A 20,351-nucleotide genomic window follows, 5' to 3' on the forward strand; every position below is an offset into this window, starting at 1 on the left:
TCAGGGTAGGCAGCAGTATTTTTATCATAGCAATATATATATATATATATGTTTTACTGGGAAAAAGAACTCTTTTAAAATTACAGCCTTAAAAGCAAAATGGCAGAAGATAACTAGCATCACCTTTGAACACCTCAGCACCTGCCTGGCACTGTTTTCCTATGTGGATTTTTCTCTCTGACTTTATTTGGTCCTCTTGAAGGATGGATGTCAGACACAGAGCCCGTTTTCTACTCGGCAATCCTATGGTTCACAGGTTGTGTGAACTTCCTTGGCCACAGAAGCAGCAGGGGCTAAGCTAGGATTCAAATATGAGCCACAGGACACAGAGCCTGTGCTGCACGCCATGCCTTGCCAGGCCAGACTCCATGTGCTTTTCATGGCATGAAATCAGTGCTGGGGGAATTCTGCCCAGCATCTCTGGTTAGCAGAGTGAATCGCTTTTATCATTTGCCAACATGTCATGGAAAAAAAAAAAAAAAACCAAAACAACAATTTTTAAAAAAAAAAAAAAAAAAACTCCTGGCTCTGGGTTTCCTATCAACCACCTGAAGTTTGGCTTGGTTACATATTATTTGAATATCTGACAATCTTATAAAAGTCTAACGAGAATAAAAAATTTTTCATTTATCCTAGCTTTTACATTAGTTAAAAATCTCCTATTCCTCCATAACAATGTGCCTGGGGAACTCTCTAGCAGCCAGAAATGCATCTGAAAATGCTGAAAAGTCAGAATTTGGGCCTATAGACAGACTAATGTTACCAGCTGTGAGTCGGCCTGAACACCAGTAATATGATATTTCCTGCTACAATTTGATTTGGTTAAAATGTGTTTGAAGTTCACCCTTTTATTAACTAGAATTACCACCTCCTGTAACTGGAGGGCCCCTGAGAACAGGCTGCTAGTGCAATCCAACCTCGCAGCCGTCAATGGTGCATTTCCTGGCAACAAATACTATTACATTGATAACTACAGAAATAGGTCAGGATGTCTTTTCAATAGCTGCTAATGCCCCCTAATGCCCCGCAGTCCCCTTTAACTCTCACGCTAACATTTTCTCTGGGACTGCAGGAACAACAGCTAGTGGAGGGAAATGACTAGAAGGGAAGACCGTCCTCCTCTCCGCAGAGCCCGCAACTGTGGAGAGAAGCCGGACGGTCCGAGGAACCCACAGGCCCCAAACACAGTTAGTTCTACTGCCAAATTTGATGACCTCGAAGAAAAGCTGGATTCCCTCTGAGCCAATTACACTCTCAAATGTAAACAGGACCCCTATCCCACACCAAGATGACTGACTTCAAATTTGTGAATTGCTTACAGTTCGCTGGAGGCCAGAATCTTGACAAAGCATTTAGGTTTTAAACTTATTTACAGTATTCTTATAGCCTTACCTACTAGGGCCTTGGCTATCTAAAGTACAAACTTACTTTCACATAAAATCAAAAAGTAGTATTGTGGCTTATTTTTCATGGGAGACCCTCAGTAACCATCCAGGGGTTGATTATTTACCTACATTTCTTCTTTCTCCTTCCCCGGGAAAAAGGCTGCTTTTCTGAGTTCCTTCCTCTCTGTGTCTACAGTGAAATAGGGCGAAGTGAACACATCTACTCCCACGGAGGAAAACGACTAAGCCTAGGCAGTCTAGTTGGGCTCAGAAGGAACAAGCACCCACTGCAGGCCAGATGCCTGCGATGCCCCTTGTCAGTGAAGTACATTTGAATTTGCAGCACTTTGGAAAGGCAAACATCTCATCGTGTGGTTAATTCATGCATGTCTCGATGCTTGGCTACCTCAATCCCAGCAATTACAGCAGGGGAATGAAGTTTTGAATTGAAACTGGGGGTGTGGGGGGATCGACAGTTTGGGGACAAGGAAGTTGAGGGAGGGAATCAGGTTAACACAGGGCCCTGGGCTCTGCTGGCAAAGGACAGGGTGACAGGAGTGGTCAGGACCAGAAAGGACTTCAGTATTCTTTGAGTTTTTGGTGGGGGTTTCTCTGGGTCTGACCAGGTGACCCAAGGAAAACCTCACTAGGGGAAGCCATGGATCAGCTATGCATTGGGACTCCCAGTGTTGACTTGGTTGTGTTCTTCCAGCCAGGAAGTCAGTAATCATTAAAAGGCTTGCAAACTTCAGGGAAGGGCAGGTAAACCCAATTACGTATGATTTAAACTAGAAAAAAAACTACCTGGCCCAGCACCTCTCTGTTGGACTCCTCCTATTTTCATTCCTTTTCTAGAGGGAGGAGAGCACTGTGTGAAGAGGAGATGTAGAAGGAGGAGGGACAGAGAGAAGCAGCAGCTCTTCCTAGCTTTGGAGTCAGTGAACCGAGCTTCGTGTTAGGTCGGCTCCACTCTGGGTCCTCCAGCAACCACGGGCATTATTAGCAATGGCAAGTGATAGAAGGCTTCTGCGGCCATGGGATCTTTCTCCCAGCTTTGAGAGCTACTTTCTTCTCTCAGTTATGAATGTTTGGAAAGTGGTCAGGAGCCGGCATGTGTACTTTATGTTTTAGGAATGGGGTCGACCTGTCTTTCCCTCCCCAGGGCAACAGGACATAACACTGGATTGGAAGTTAGGAGGCCTGAATATTCGGAGAAGGCTGTTTCTGTGAAAAGGCTCCTGTACCTTGCAGGGTCTGGTCCAGACCTTATGGTTCTGTAATTCACAGACATGAAGGGATGTCTCACACTCAGCAAAAATTATTCTCACCAGGCCAAAGAAAGAAGCCCTTTAATAACACCATTATTATTGTTTCTAATCAGAGTGACGAGGGACTTACTAACAGATGAGGCAGGAGGGATGATGAGGATAGCAGAGGACACCTAGCCAGCTGTGGCATGGAGGTGGGGGGACGGCAGCCCAAGGTCAGGACTAGAAGATCAACTTGTTTTCATAAGACTGATGTATTTGATTACATGATGGCTAAGATTTACCACAGGTAAGAGAACTTGAGTACAAGATGCAGTTTTTAAGTTTTCAGTTTGATGCCTGATCCCTATTTTAATAATAATGCAGGGCAAATGCTTTACTACCATGATATAACTACTTCCCCGGGTGTTAGCCTTTAGTAAAACAAGCAACCAAATAACTCAAATCTCCAAAACAAGCAAGCAAGCAAGTAAACAAACAAACAAACAACTTGGCTTAGGCAACTACAGAGTTTTTGATTATGAACTAAGAGCACCTTGATCATAGTCATCTTGAGGTGTTTGGAGGAAGGAAGGAAGATGGGTTCTTTGAACCACATAACTTGGAGAGAAATCTTCAAAGAGTTTAACAGGGGAGTAAGCTTCTGAAGAATCAAAAGAGGGGATCATTTTCAGTAAGAGAAGACATGTGACTGATACTTTCAGTTGGCATGCCAGGGAAAGATAAATTCCAGGCAGGCAGGACCTGCTACTTAATTTGTAGTGCTCAGGGCTAAATGCAAAATGTGGGGCCTTTTATTAGAAATTATTAAGAATTTCAAGAAAGCCACAGTGAAGCATTAAGTTGAGCATGGAGCCTGTCCAAGCTGGGGCCTTGTGCAGCAGCACAGGCTGGACACACATAAAGCTGTCCCTGGTTCTAGTTACTGTTTTATACTAAAGCATTCTAGTCCACTGTCACCAAGACTCAAACTTAAAAACACTTACCCCTGCCTGCTCTCAGAGCTCCCAGGTAACACTGCCTTCTTAGGATAAGGACCCCGATGAATTATCCAACACGGACTAGAACAACCTGGGGTCTTGCCTACAGATCTGATAGATTAGGAACACACTGGACTCTGCTAGATTTGTTACCCACCAATCCTTACTTTGTCATGCTCTCAGGATACCCAGGACATCAATGTCTGGGAACTGAAACACATTTCGCAAAAACACAAACTAAACAGGCAGAAGTTACTACAAAGGAGCTAGGTTTCCTGGGTGCAAGTGCTGATTTCTTTCTGGCCTTACCTTGAGCAGGTCTTAGGCATGTGCACACAGGCTCAGAAGCACAGGTGAGTTACCACAATAACTCTTTTCAGCTTGTAAAAAATAGAGGAAATAGGAGAAGCAGCCCTGGCCCAGGAGAAACTTGCTTGTTTCACTAACAGTGTGCTTCCTACCCGCTCCCTCGCCTCTGCTTATGCTAAGTTGGAGCTATGACTTCATTCTCCATGGAAGTTAATTTCTCTTTCCTGGATGCTTGGAAGAGGCCAGAGGACATGCTATTAGAGGGTAGCAGTCATGACTTAAAAAAAAAAAGTCACATTTCTTTATCTTCACCTGCCCTCCTCAGGTTATCACTCCAGTGAGGACTGACGGGGTGGGGGTGGGGAGATTAAAGAGCCAAGACGAAAGTCAAGAGAATAATTGCAGTATGGAGTATAATGAACACAGCCTCTTTCTCAGCCATCCTAGGGGCCTTACATATACTGAGCCTGACTGTTGTTGAGACAGACCCACAGCTTGGGCAGATATTGGTAGGTGCTGATGACACTCCTGTTCTTTATATCTATGCCTTTGCCTCATTTTCTAAAACATGTTATTTGTACTTTTCCTGAGGAAATGAACAAATGTCTATTCGCCTCAGATAGGACACCAATGACAAACCAAAGAATAGATTTCACTCAGGTCTAGCTTGGTACACGGATGTGTTTAATTAGGGTTACTTACAGGAACATGGGCAACATAGAAGAAAATATCTCATTCCCAACAACTGCTGACTAGCTACACATTCTCAGGAAGGGATGGGGTACCCAGGAACTATCAACTGTCCATCAATCCCTGGGGAGAAGGACAGCCTCGTGAACCTCTCCTCTCCTCTGTAAGCAAAGTTACTGGTTCCAGTCTTATGCAGGTCTTTTGTGGGTGATCACAGCTGCTCAGAGTTCACTAAGGCAAAGGCTGTATCATGTCTGGGTGTAGCATATCACAACAACTAGCTTACTCCTACAGCCACAATTAGACTTTGGTACTAAATCAACTGCCAGATCTAGGATTTAAGATTTTCTAAGTTATCTGTTGGCAAAGTTTGTCTTTTATTTTGCCCAATGGATTTGTACTGTGCTCAGTAAGGCCATTAGGATTCTTTAGTCTAGGGAGACGTGTTTGGATCTCTGTACTGATGCCCACTTTCAAAGGCCTTCTCTTTTGCTGAGGTGAGAGAGGCTCACTCATCATTTTCAAGTGTTTTAACAATTGGTAATTAGCAGAGAAGGTCTTAAAATATATATAGTGACTGGCCTTCACAACAGATACACACACAGAACCCTGATTCATTTAAGATGATTCTCCCCTGTTGTAAACAGGAAGTGTAAATTGTACATTTATATATGTATGCACAATCAGCCTTAGCAATAGTGCTATGAAGTAGATGAGGATAGATAGTTTTCTATTTGTTTGACAAATACCTTCTCACACGGACAGGAAGGGTAGCACTGGGTAAATCCTACAACATGGGCTCCTCTGTCATTCTGCTCTGGAATTGGAGCACCATTGTTTCTTCTGACCTGATGTAAATGCTGGACAGTGTAATTTTCCTGCAAGCATGTTTCACTATTTATTTCTCCCTCTTTCTTTCTTCATGTCTGAGACTGTATAAACTACTGGTAATTGTGTTTGTTCTTAAGTTTATGCTTGCTCTTTTTATGAGATATTATAGATTTTAGCCTTTGAAGAGAACATCGGAAAGGAAGAACATCTCTAAAATGTAGAATTATAAATAATGCTGGGACACTTTGTTTGGGGTGATGGTCACTGTGTCGTTGATGTTGGTTCCCGAGATGTATTCCAGCCCCTCGTCCTAAGAGGTCTGATGTGACACAGGAGGAAGCAAAGGTTTCTCTGTGGCAGGCTGTGCTCATCAACACCCACTGTTCTCCTGAGGTCCCAGGAAAGGCCCAAGCAGTGTCCTACCTTTCCATTGAACTGCTTTAACTAGGAAATGCCCTCACCTGGATGTTAGGGCTGTGCCTGATTAGCCCTTGACCTTACATGGTCTGTCTTGGCTCAACTCGCATGAAGGTAGGGATAGCCTATTTTGAAATTATGTTAACTCTCTGTTACCTCTTCTGTTCTAACTAAAAAAGCAAAACAAAAAACCACCCATAGTTTCTTGCCTGTTGTTATTATGTTTCTGGTTAGTGTCAACTAATGACATCTAGTGAGTGCTTAGGAAATACAATTTTATTTTAATAAATCCTAAATGTAATGTAATAATGATGGAAAACCAGTAGAGAAAAAACACAGAATGATTTTCGAAGGTACACCTAATAAATAAATATTTAATTCTGAATTTTCTTCCATCATTCCTTGTTTGTTTCCAAATGGCAACAATTTAGTTACTTGTGCTAATCTGAAAAAAACAGGATGAAGACTGTGAGTTTCTTTTCTGATGGTAGGACCGGTGACATTCTCTGAATCATGACAATATTTGAGTAATGCCTGCTACGTGAAAGTGGTTCTCTTTAAAGGACACTGCACTATCAATCCCTCTCCATAGCTGCTTTTGTATGGAACTCAGGCTCTACTCCGACTGGGGCTGCACCTTGGCTGTCTGTCATTCCATCAGGTACCCGCTTCTGCAGTTACTGCTCAGACATGCAGCGTGTGCATTTGGGGGTGGCACACAGTGGACCAGGAAAGCTGCAGAGCACTGTTGTACCGGTGCATGTATTGTAAGGAAGTAGTTATACCGCAACCACTTTGCTCTTTTATATTCCAGGCAACACACTGATGAATATAATTCATAATGAACATATTCAACATTTTTTCCATCAGTTCAATACATTATTCATACATATTAGAGATGGGAAAGACTTAGTAGATTATGGAGTGCAGACCTCTTCTTTGCACGTTCTTTTTCCTCAAGTGTTGATACTAGCTCAAAAACCAAACCAAAACCTAAGCCAAAACCCACCCATAATTACAAAATAAAATAAAACAACAGATATATAAGGAAAGCAGTAGGTTTATAGGCTTTATAAATACAAAGGAGAATTCAGAAGCCTATAATCTGGCCAGGCTGTGGGAGAGGGGAGTTTCTGTCTTTTCCTAGGTAGAAGGCTGGGTATTGCTGACTTTTCACAAGACAGGGAGGCCAAGAGAGAGGAGTGCCACTTTCTGCCCCTGAGGTTGCAATTCATAAAGCCTGAGTTCTCCGGCAAGTGTTCACTGTCTGACTCTACAACCTGGTATGGATTTAGGATGCAGGTACTACAGATAACTCTAGTTAGGACTCCGGGCACCGATGAGAATGATGAGAGAAGATGTATAAATGAATAGAGTTAAAACCACTAGAGGATGCTCCCTGGGATTATCTGTACTATCAAGATAGGAAGACTCTGCAGATGCTCCTGTCTCTCTAGAGGAATAAATGCATGCATTTTAATATTCCCAGCAGCTGGTTCCTGTTGAATGCCATCAGGATGATTCAGCCACCCACCAGGAACACCAGGAACAGCAAGTGCACACACAGAAATTTGCAAAACTTTTTTCTTTTGATGCCAACACTATTGCTCTGGCAAAGTAGAAATCCTTCATTGAATTACCAGTTCCCCTAAATGTGACCTTGTTTCCCTCACAACTACCAGCTCACTCTCACATAAGTGGAACGCTGGTAGATTAAAAGGCAACATTCTTCCTGACTCGAGCATACCCTGACGTCAGCCCATCCTTTGCATGCCCACATCATCTACTTCGTTCTCATTTCCTCACTGTTCAGTAACACCTTGAAGGACCAGCATCCATATGCACTCAGTTTCCCCAGTGTGCTGCTCTCCCTACAGTCAAACCTTTGCAATTAATGTTAGTTCTATCTCTGCCTTATATACTTCAATTAAAAAAATCATTTTCATGTTTTTAGTGTTTTTCCCTTTCACATTATGTGGTTACATGTTTAAAAAAACAACAATGTATAGGAAAACTATATTGACCATAAACCTCATTTATACAGAATTACAATACCATATTTTGGACAATTAAAACTTCGCTACTTGCCTCTTCAAATTTAGCTACAATTAGACCATTAAGGGAAGAAAATGCCAAATATGACAGCTAGAGTTCACCAAGCCTCACTGCTATATTTTCAGGTCTCTAAAGTAAAATCTAGGGACATTCAGCACAGAGGCAGGTGCTTTCAATGGCCATGAAAATATATGGCTGAAGAGGGAATCTATAAATGTAATGAATACACAATTGGCTTATAACAGATGCAACCAAAATTATATTCAAGATCTTGACCTGCTCTCTGAAGTGAAAGTTTCTATACCAAGTTACAGACAGAGCTATAACAAGATCATTAATCACATAAACCACGAACACAAGTAGACACTTCTGGGGATGCTGCAAAGAGCCATCCTAAGTGGTTGAGGTTCTATGGGAACCTGAAGGCTAATGTGGCACAGAGAGTCCACAGTGAACAACACTGACGTCTTTGATGGCATATCTGGAGCCAGCACTGGCCATGACCACCACTGTCCTAAACCTCCAGGAGAGAATTGAGGAGGGTTGTGAGGAAGGAACAGGTACAATATGGGCTTGTATAAGGAGATCCTATACATTTTTTCATCCAGATTCTATTAGGCAAAAGTCATTCTGTACATAGACTGATAAGATGCTGAACTCAATTTATGGCTTTAAGGATTATATTAATAGGAAAAAACCTAGAAGTAGGGCAATAGTAGTTATAATACTAATAAATTTGATATTGAGTAGTAACCATGGGCTACTCATTATGCTAAACACCTTATAGATGACATTTCCTAGATTATATATATGTATATATATTATATATATAATATCCAAGCAAGGTAGCCATTATTTCCTGCTTACAAAGATGAAAATGAAGCTCAATAAAATTATGTCCATTGCCCCAAATGATAAAGAATTGCCTTTTACTTTACAAACTTGGAGTTGATATGAAAGAGAATATGCCAAGAGTCTGTAAAATACGCACGGTGTCATAGAAGGGAAGGAGGGAAAATTTGCCTCCCTTTGGGACTCTGGGGAGGAAGGGATGAAAACATGTGGAGCATACTTAGGAGCCAAGAAGGGGCTCAGCTTGCAGTATCTGTCAGCTCAGGGAATCAGCACTGCCTGATTAGAACTCAGACCCTGGTGAGCAAATGTACAAGCTGGACAGCAGATTCACACGGAGGAAGGCCCATTTCTTTTGAAAAGAAAGTTGTTACTACCAAGTTCTTCCCTCTCTTTTTCTCCTTCTCCTTCTTTTCTTGTTTTTGTGGGGTGAGGGGAGCAGTGTAAACTCTAGAGAGTCCCTAGGACTTGCATGGTGCTTTTCTATCATTTTCCAAAATACAAAGGTATCCTTGCCACACAGGCTTCCCCCTTCATCATTTAAGGTGAGGTTATTGCTACTAAGAAAGGAATGCAGAAGGCTTGGTGCTCTCTTCTTCAGTTCCTTCTGGAACATCAACCCTCTCTAGCTCTACAGATCTGTCCTGGATACAAGTACAGAGTGGCCAGGGAACTTTCCTTCATGTCCCACTTTTACCCTTCTCATTTAAGAGCAATATGCCACTTTGCCGTGTGTAAGTTTTCTTCTGGGCAAAGTTAGTGGTTTGATCCCAGAGAAAATTACTCTGGTCCTCTGTAAAGCCCACTGCTCTTCCCTGTTTAGAACCCATGGTTCACAGGAACCAGGGTATAGCATCATTGGTCCAGATAAATCAGTACTTCACTTTCTCTATTTTAAGCTTTCCCGTTAAAATTCTATTTTTCAAATACAAGACACACACACACACACACACACACACACACACACACACACACACACACACCCCACACACACATGTTTGTAAAAAGAATACAATTTACATGGCCTTACATCAGATAGTCTAATGTTCTTTCACTGAGATACTTTAGGCTCCTTCAGTCTTTGAGATACAATGATGCTGGTTCTATGATGCTGATATTTGCTTTTGGACATGTAAAGCTGAGCTTTTAAAATTTCAATCAACAGCATGACAACTGGTTCTAGCAGTTACACTCCTACGACTCTTTAAGCAGATGTGCACAACAGCTCTTTCCAACCATTATCACCCTGGACAACCAAAGTTTATGATGCTACCGTAATTCCCTGGAAGAGTTGAATTCTGTCGTTGATTATACCCTATAGAAAAGTCCTGCCTCTCTATCCACCTTTACAATTGATTGACTCTTCTTTTCCACATCTGTTAATTCTGTTCCCAGCCACAAGCTTTAAACGTCTCCACTAACTAATCATTAGCCCCTACCCTCCCGACCTTGCTCATTGAGTTCACTCTTACTGATGTAATCACACATGCTTCTCTGTAGTTATGTTCGTCATGGTGCTTGTTAGAATTACCATCATTCCTATTGCACCTCAGTTCAACCAGATTGAATGTGTTTGGATTTGGTCAGCTTTCATTTCTACAGATGATTTCAAGTAGATATGTTATTTTACATGATCAATAAATATCTTGTCAGTGAAATGATATACTGTGCTAATTGGGAGCAAAATCTTAAAGACTAGAGGGAATTTTGTAAATTCAGATAGTGGCATTTCACTGGCATTCCACAGGTTCAAAATTTCTTAATGTTAACTTAGTCCTTCAGAGTAATCTATTAAAGCAATATATATAATATATATATATATATATATATATATATATGATTTGTATCTATGTATGCAATGAATTCAATGAATTAAGGAAGAATCTAAACATTTTTAGAAGGAATATTAAATCTGATCCAAACTGACCATTCACCGACTTTCTGATGTAGCCTAAAATGTTTCTTTGCTTTACTTAAAGCCTGATTTTTTTTTTTTTTTTTTTTTGGCTAATATAGTATAAAGACGGTGGAGTGGCAGTGTCCTTCACAGACAATGCACATATCTTTTAACTTGTGTTTGTTTTATGGTCATGGTGTGTGTATACATATAAATAAATTCACAATAGTTTAGCTTCAGAAATGTTTATCCTAAACTCTAAAAACGTAGCTTAAATAGAACATTGGATATCTGGCCTCTCCTCATTGCTGTTTACGCTCTAAGGCTCTGAGTGCCGCCTTATAAAACATCTATCCATTTATTTGTACGTTTAATCTGAAGTGTAGAGTTTCAGGACTGGGAATGGGTTGCAGGTTGTTCTCTTCTGGTTATTTTTGGCTTTAAGAACATTGATCACTTTATCATTTTCTTGTGTTAAACTGCTTTAAACACAGCACAAATGTTATTCTCATCATGCCAGAAATGGGTTTGGAATTGATTTTGAGTTTCCATTAATTTTACTCTTCACTCTCTGTAAGAAGTTTTTCACTTGTTTCAATTCAAAAGATACTTTTGTTCAAAAGATGCGGGAGAACAATACTCAGGGAGCCTCAGCTGGCCCAGGAAACTCAGATGTTCTACTTTACAGAAGCGAAGTTACTGAATTCACTAGCACGGACTTTGCTGAAATTAGAGAAGACTCATTCATCTGAATGCAGTTTCAAGGGCTTCCTCCCTCTTCTCTCCACAGAAGTGCTCAGCAAAGCATGCATCTTCTGAGAAGCCTGCCTGATTGGTCCGGGTTGGCACTGTTTCAGTGTTTGGCCTACGGCGGCTGCTTAGGCAGAATTTTGTCTCATCCGCCTGTTTTCCTGGAGTGTATCAAACTCAGACACGTGGTTGCAAAGGAAACCCAAGTCCTTTAAAAATGCTATTTCTTCTGGTGGTAAGGCCAGAGCCAGTTCTATTTTGGCCAAATGATCTTATCAAGATTTAACAAGAGATACTTAATAACACCTCCAGTCTTTGAGAAGACAGACCAAGGAAGAGAACTTACTACATCTTGCATACATATATTTTCCCTCCTGGTACCAGGGAAGGGTAATGATCAAACTTATTATTGGTACCGAAGATAATACAAACTGACAAGAATGCTGTGGCAATTACTCATTTTGATTAATTTTCGGAGAAATAAACAAGTATTTCTTTCTATATTAAAACAGACACTAGAGATCTATTTTCAGTCATTGTATTTTTGCTCCCATAAAGGCACCTTACAGGTCGCCGTTACCATCCACAGTGATGTCACAATTCAGGATTTGTTGCATTTCAGCCAGATTCTCTAGACTAACTAGATGAAACAATTGCATTACAGCATTAAGATTCCTTTGCGGAGTCAAATGAAAGGGGAGCTGTACAGTTCAGATAGCTTGAAAGGCTTGTCACGAACACAGGCAAACACTGCACATGCTATATTTTTCCAGGTTTATAGTCCCTCTATGAAAACTGTTAGGTTTTCCCTCCACACTTAAGAGTATTAAGAACCACAGGGAGAAATTTAGATAGGTAAGCCTCACTTCCCACCCTACCCTTACTGCTCCCCTGCAGTTCTGTGTTTCTGACCAAATGCTCCATGTCTTTAAAAAGGGCCAGGAAACCTCTTCCTCCAACTCTACAGGCTTTGATTTTATGTGTGTATTATGACACACCTTAAAACAGAGAGTCCCCCAGACTGCAGTGGGACGTTCATTTGAATCCAGACTTAGGGGGAAGAGCTCCATCTACTGAATCAGTCAGATCACAGTGTGCACCCTATATAGTTATCCCCTTCATTACTTTAACACTTAGAAGCCCGGAGAGCACAGACAAGTTACAGGCATGACCATCGAACAACTAGTTGTGAGCCTAATGCTCTTTTGGATATTTCCCAGATGCCCTAAGCCCCCTTTTCTTTGTCCTTCCCAGTTTTCAAAGCTTTCTATGTTTCAATATAAAACGAAAACAGGATGCTTTGCTATGTGAACCATCTCTTGGAAGCAACAGAAAGCCATTGGCATTGATGGAAAAGCCTTAGCTAGGTGAAGGGAATATGCAGGAAGAAAAACTGTCCCTGGCAGGTTGAATAAACTAGGAAAATGCAAAAACCCAGTAGCTTCCTTACTCCTCCTACCTTGCATGATTTCTGAGAAAGGCTACAGTCCCCAGGACCAGCTCTCTAGGCTCTCCTTAGCTGCTGTGTTGCTGTGGCATTGGGAATGTGCTGTGGCTTCCTACGATTACAGGGAAATGCTTCACAAGCCAAAAAAGTCACAAACAAATTCAAAATGAAAAAAAGAAAGCATAAAACAGCTGATTTTATTGGAAAAGGTCTTGGCATTTCCATGCATATGCCACAATTTTCTTTGGTAGTTCCTAATTCTATGATCAGAAAAATTATTATGTCATACTTATTAGTGCCATTTTTTTCAGGGTTGCTGATGGTACAGCCTGGATAAATGGACCCAGGAGATACAAGGTATAGATGATATCTCCTGTTTGAAAACTTTCTAGGAGATCACAGGTTTAAAAGTTTCTTTCTGAGAGTGCTAGTGACATTTAGAAACATATAGTCTCTCTAGATTAGAAAATAATAAAAGAAAAAAATCAAAATAAAAAACCAATAAACCACTTGTTAACACACTAACAGATATGGAATAAAGCAAGTGGTATCTGAATAAACTTAGCATTAAAATCTGCATAAAATGTAGGAATGTGCAAGACCTATGAAATAGAAACTAAGGTAACATAAAAATATAAACATGTTTAGAAGCCTATGTGGATAATAATCAGAAGCAACAGTTTATTGGATTTTTAAATTACAGAAAAATGATAAAATAACAAAAGTTTACTAATTTTTTTCTTTTATGTAAAAAAATTAATATAAATGTTAAGTGGCTTTGTATATCTTTTGCCGTATATGCAAGTATGCATGTATATGTGTTTACATATATCTGCATACACACACACACACACACACACACACACACACACACCTGCATAAAGTAATGCTGTTTGGCAATGAAGGGTAATATGACAAATGCAACATTAAGCTGAATTATTTCAAATTGGGTATTAAAATTATCAGTAGGCTACTTATAGGCTCCTTAGTATTTCTTTTTAGCACACTAAATTTTTGAATTTGATCTTAAACCACATAAAGAAAACCAAATTAGAAAAGCATTGCATATCAAAATGTATTTTGTTAGAAAAACCTGATTATTTACATTTATTAGAATATTTAAAATTCATAAAACAAAAATACAAATACAAAACAATAACAACAAAACCCAGATGGCTAACTAGATTTTTTAAAAATTCTATTCAGTTTTGAGTCACAAATAAGTATGATAAATTTCATCTTAGAGGTAACTTGTTTGGATAGTTATAAAAGCCCCCCAAATGAAAAAAACAACCCTCCACCATAACTATAACAAACAGCTAATGAAGAGCTCCATTCTAGCAAGAATCCATCAGAACTGCAAGCTGGAGAGGGACAGTGCAGACCTGAGAGAGAGGACTACATGAGGCCCCACTGGATGGACGGACGGACGGACGGAGTTAGGGAGATGCAGCTTTCTGGAAATGGAAGTGTCACCATCAGGGACAGCAAGGACTGCGCTGGGCAGCAGCAGCAGCGAGGACAACGCGCAGCCACCCAGAACACCTGGGCCTGTCTGCAGTGGAGGCCAAGTCAGGGAGAGGACAATCCACTGCTTTTGTCATTTGCCTCTGCAAGGCTGGCTTAAGGGAAAAAAAAGCTTGCACAAAAGATACATGTGTTCCTTTTCTGGTATTATTACAGGCCCACCTAGATTTAGCTTTCGATTCCAGATGAGATCAGACATGTTCAGACTAGCACATCTTTGCTTTGTAAGCACTAAGCTTCCAGCATTTTACTGACAAATTCGAGTATCCCTAAATTTACGTACAATAGATGCCCCTAAAATCTGCAAATCTTCTGTTTCAGTCAAATTCCTCATTGAGTTAATGTTTTTCTCCATTTACCCTACTAGTAATAAGCCAGAAAGTTAAGGCAGGCAACTCATATAGGAAAGAAAAGTTGAATAGTACTTACCCTAAGTACAGTGTGCAAGCCTTAGTGGGCAATTCACTTTTTCTCTATGATAGTTAGAAGGGTATCCAGGTCTGAACTCAGCTCTTGCCCCTTTCCCTTCTGGAAAACTGAGTAGACTCACTGAAGGTGCCTCAGAGAAGGATCACACAAATCGACAGCCTTACCTGTGGCCATCCAGAAGACTGCACTTGGTGTGCATTTAAAACTATGAATAAAGTCAGAGACAGCGCATGCTCAGCAGGCAATTTAAAAATATTTATAACATTGTTGTCTCAAAAACAAATTTCCTCAAACAAAGCAAAACTCACATTTCTTATCCATGCCAAGTTTAACGTTCTGAGACAGAGCTGTTTTGGAGTTTTCCGTTGGGGGAAAAAGGTTTTTAAAAATTTTTTTTTGAGTCGAAAGAGAATAGTTCTCTCTTCCTTTTTGGGTACTCTTAAAGGGGTGGAATAAATTTCTCTTCAAGTTTCAACAAAATTCACCGTTGGTTATGAAAAGACATTGCACAGAAAAGGTTCATGAAAAATAATTTTAGAGTAAGTAACAAGAAACTAAAAACTACAGGTCTAAAGCATGTAGCGGTCACCTGAACCTTTAAGGCAGTCTTGTGTGTTGTTTACACAAACACACCCCTACACAATCAGGATCTAGTATGTTCTGTATGGTAAGAATAATGTATAGACAACCTTATGCATATAGAGAGAAGTTATGTTTTTTTTCTAACTAAAATCTGAACTCTTCAAAACTAAAAAAGAAAAGCATCGAATTTTAGGGCAAATCCAGCAATAATTGTCAGGATAACTGTTTTACACAGCTGTCGTGGAAAGGTAGCCGGTCGATCACATATTGGTCAGTTAAATTTTGAGATACACAAAATAAAAATTTGATTGAGTTAAGGTTTTAAAAGTACTAATTGTAGCAGGAATGCCTGCCTGCCTCTCTCCTGTTTGGGAATTTCTCCTTCTCTGCCTTGAATGCCCTAAATATCCCATTTACCATCTCTCACCAAACCCCGAACCAACAGCCCACAGATCTCAAAAGACCTTATTTAAACCTCTTACTTAATTCTTAAGTCTCTGAATGGACTGCAACTCCTGCTCCACTTTCCAGTGGTGCTCAGCTGGCCTCACAAAAGCTCCACAGACATATCCTTAACTATCTCTGATGTTTGCAAGCTGAACAGAGAGTGCCGGGGTGGGGGGAAAAAATCAAGAATTGAAAAAAGTTGATTAAAGTGAAACTAGGTACAGATTTGAAGAAGTCGCCTCTACTTTTATTCCGCTCTCAACTCCGCACAGGTGTTTCCTAACTCACACTGCTGTGCATGCTGCCGAGGAGGAGGAGGAGGAGGAGGAGGAGGAGGAGGAGGAGGAGGAGGAGGGAGCCTGAAGGTGAGGGAGGAGGAGAGAGCCTGAAGGTGAAGGAGGAGTGGGCCAAGGTCTGACCAGCAGGCATTTAGGAGCTGCAGTCTCCTGTGTTAATGGATGTGTTTAAAAACGGACACCCCCCCCCCCAAAAGCCCAGAATGAGGTTTCTTTTTGGCAAGTGATTAAACCACTATACTGAAATAATTAAAGCTTTGTCCTTAAATAAAGCATCAGATCAACAGAACAAAAACAAAGATAAAAATTGCACACACATATGCATGCGTGCACACACACTCTGACACACATACACAAAACTAGCGGGTGAAGGGAGAAGGAAATTAAATAAAAGAAAACAAACAGAGTCCTAACAGGCCATTCTCCAAAAAGAAATCTAAATAAAAAGTCATATGATATCTGATAGTGCAGGACACGTCGCCAAGAACCAGAGCGGATTGCCTCCAGGAAGAAAGGGCCAGTGTATTCCAGCTCAAAGAGCTTTTCTTTCCTCCTCCTCTATTTTTTTCCCCTTTCTCCTCGACTGTGAATGTTCCTCTCAGGTCAGATCTAGCAAGAAGCCCAGAGTGACAGCGATCACCTTTCACTGTACTCTGCCGGCACAGCTAGCTGATGGGAGCTGCCTGCTTGGATCAAGGGGAGCCACGGCTGCTCTCAGCAACAACCTCTTCTCGTCCCTCTGTCCCTCTGAGAAAACACTCCGGTCACATCAAAAACCAGAGAGGGAGAGAGGAAGGGTGGCGAGAAGAGAGACACACACAACCCCAAATATGCAGGTATAACAGCTGCAGCAACAAGAGGGTTCAGGGAAAAAGAAAGAAAGAAAAAAAAAAGAAAAAGAAATCAAGTCTCTGTTTGGGGGTGGGAGGGAGGAAAAAATTCTCAAACCTCTCGCTTTCTATCTAAAACTTTTTAAAGACTTCAAGTTGCTTTTATTTTTGATGGCTGACTTTCATTTTAGGATCGTTTACCCCTTAAGCACTATTAAAAGCATTAAAATTCTACAAAAATATAGACATCTGAGTGTAATTCAAGAATTTTCCTCAAGAAAACATGTAACTGTAACAAGTGATCTACCCTAGAAATTTTGGGTTTGTCCAAACTTCCCCTACTTCCAGTATCTTTCCGTGAGGTCAAGTGCTAGCTCGGCCACCCAGTGCCAGGTTTCAGTTGAGGGTCATTACTGAAGGAGCGTACACATAGAAGGAAGGGTTCCCGAAAAGACTCCTTGTTATCAAGTTACTTCAAACACAAGCACTCGGACCTCCCAGCCGGGACGGTTGACTAGTGAGGCGTTGCCCTCTGCCCCAGAAACACTGTGCCCTTAAGAAATACAGATAGACACGCATTTCATAAATATGGGAAAATGTGTATGTCTGGAGTATTTCTTATAATTTCCACTCCCAGGGTTAATGAATAGATTCTATTTTTCCATAAATGGGAGGAAGAAAGAAGGAGAGAGTTTCTGAGTCGTGAACAGCTGTAGTAGTTACTTCCTCTGAGGCACAGTTATGTGCAGTTAGGTGCTCAGCTAATCTATATTTTCGGTTTTGGTGGCGCTTTTGGCTATTTACTCTTTGCTCAGTTTAGTGTCCTTCAAAAGATTACCAAACAACAATCAAAATATAAATGCAGTAAGAGTAGAACTTTTGGAAAGAAAGCATTTCCTAGGGATTATAATTCAAGGATATCAGTATAAAAATATAAATGTACAGCATGTATTAAAAGATAAGACTGTTTACTACACTTTGCACATACAGTTTACATCCTGATTTTTCTTTTCTTTTGTTAGAGTATTAATTTGAAAATGATAAGAATTTTGGAATGTTTGCTACAAACACAAATTCACAGTGGAAATACACACGCATAGGCAAAACATCAAACAGAATACAAAGCTACGTGGCAATCAGAATTGTTGAAAAACCTCTGTCTAGGCTATATTTTTCTTGAACTAATATAACATAGACTGAACAAGTAATGTCTCTGGGGGTTTGGTCATTTATGTCATAGAAACAAAATATGAAAGATAAATATCTACCCCCTTACTAGCTCTTCTTTTAACTGACAAGTGGCACAAGCGATACCTTTTAGGCAGATGGATGCAAAAACTTGCGAGATCAAATGAACTGATGTACCCCATTGGTATTTTGGGAGCTCAAATTCCATAATTAACTTTTTGCCCAAGTGGCAAAAGTAGAGGATGTTCTTGTCACTAAATTGATTATTTGATGGACTCTTGCTCTTTCTCCTACAAGATTTCAGGGACACAAAAATGGAAGAGACATGCTAAGAGAGGATGCCTCCTGAGCAACTTTTACTGTGAGTAGGAAAGAACAGCAGAGTGAGCAGAGGAACAGTTGAATTTAGAAAGATTGGAAGAGGAGAAAAGAGCAACACAGCCAACTTAATTAGCCATTCCTTTTAATTTCTCATGGATATATGTAGGGTGACGGAGAGAAAGATAACTAGGTTTCTTTTGAATGTCTTTGTGTGTTTATAATGTTCTGTTCCTGTCTCTTTCTTTTTCAGGCAAAAAAACTAATAAAAATAGAAAAACATATATCAGACATTAAGCCCCCCCTCCCTTTGTAAAGAACTCTTTGTTCTCCAGTGAAAATGCTGAAAAATCCCCGGGCAGCTACTCCCTGAAACAAGTGCAAAACACTTAGAGGCTTTTGGGCTGGCTGGGAGCCAGGAACCCTCCCGCTGTCTGGTTAGAAGAGGAAAAAAAGAAGAGAGAGGGGAAGAGGGATGGGGGAGAGGGAGAGAGGAAGGGAGGGAGGGAAGGAGAGAGAGAGAGGGAGAAAAGGGGAGAGAGAGAGAGAGAGAGAGAGAGAGAGAGAGAGAGAGAGAGAGAGAGAGAGAGAGAGAAGGGGAGAGAGAAATTGGAGCTTCCTTTTAACAGACCCTAGGAAGCAGCGTTTTTTCTTTTTCTTTCTTTTCTTTTCTGTTTTTTTCAAAACTGGCGGTCAAGCGTTAAGTAACTCCCGTCTAAATCCACCTGCTAGAAATGAACTTGGGTACCCCCCAGGGGTGCACAAAGACAGAGAAGACAGTCACACACTCCATACTCTCTCCCACCCCGTGTACTGCTTCCATTCTCCCTGCTCCCATACACAAATGCCCACAGCTTCTCACGCCGCCCCTCTTACCCCCCAACAACAAACACAGCAAAATACATGCTCCCTCAGTCTCCTTAAAAAAAAAAAAAAAGCCTTTCCACCTCGGTTGCGACACAGTGATAAGGGGTAGAACATCTCATACCTGGTGTGAATGCTAATCAGTCAGGAGTTCTCCTTTTCCCAAGACAGGGAACTGTTTCCTTCCAAATTTATTAGAACCTCCTCCACTGCCTCTTTGAAAAACCTTCTTTGTCACCCTCTCCCAAGTCCCGATACTTCTTTAAAAAAAAAATGGCTTCGGAGCTCCTTCTATTCTTGATATTGATTCTCTCTCTCTCCCCCCACCCCTCCTCCTCTCTCCTGTCTGTGTCTCTTCTGAGTGGTCTATTGATAAGTCCCTGGAGGCACTGGGTCAGCCTGCCCGTAGGAAACCAGACACAATGCACAAATCTCCGAGTGCCATTCTGCCATCAGCAAGCAGACCACGTTTAGGAGAGAGAGAGGGAAAAAAAACAGTAGAGCAAGAGACAGAGAGAGAGAGAGAGAGAGAGAGAGAGAGAGAGAGAGAGAGAGAGAGAGAGAGAGAGAGCGCAAACGAGGGAGGGAGAGAGAGACTGAGAGAGAGGAAGAGAGAGGGAGGAGAGAGAGAGAGAGAGAGGGAGAGACAGAGACACACCGAGGAGAGAGAGCGTGTGAGAAAAAGACTGATTGGAACAGGAGGGAGGGAGAGAGAGAAAGGGAGAGGGAGAGAGAGCGCGAGAGGGAGAGCGACACTGCCAGTCAGGTTAATCATCCCTACTTTAATTAGCTGTTCGGCTTAGACATAAAACAATTGAATTTGAATGATCTGTCAGCAGGCTCGGCTGAACCAGAGGGGAAGCGAATATTACAAAAAGACTGTTGGTGTGTTCTGATAAGCAATACTGCTCGTACTGACAAACCCTCAAAGGGGAACTATTCAAACTTACAACTAAACAAAAAGTGCAGATACAAATGGCACCGGATAG

The 20,351-nt window shown here is 41.1% G+C and overlaps 1 protein-coding gene across 13 annotated transcripts in view; it reads right to left on the reverse strand.

Moving 5' to 3' along the window:
• The window catches only part of Zbtb20 (zinc finger and BTB domain containing 20), a 747,261-nt gene that overhangs the window by 98,336 nt on the left and 628,574 nt on the right, over positions 1-20,351 (reverse strand). The window contains exon 1 of one of the 13 annotated variants that reach the window (XM_028872118.2): positions 19,487-19,874. The exons of 11 other annotated variants lie outside the window; for them this stretch is intronic. The gene's annotated coding sequence lies outside the window, so the exon portion shown is untranslated. Of the gene's footprint in view, positions 1-14,837; positions 16,171-19,486; positions 19,875-20,351 lie in introns of those variants that run through there. One more of the 13 variants, XM_037210000.1, reaches the window with a different exon arrangement.

This window comes from Peromyscus leucopus, chromosome 12, assembly GCF_004664715.2.
Source record: "Peromyscus leucopus breed LL Stock chromosome 12, UCI_PerLeu_2.1, whole genome shotgun sequence".
In the NCBI taxonomy this organism is placed as follows: domain Eukaryota; kingdom Metazoa; phylum Chordata; class Mammalia; order Rodentia; family Cricetidae; genus Peromyscus; species Peromyscus leucopus.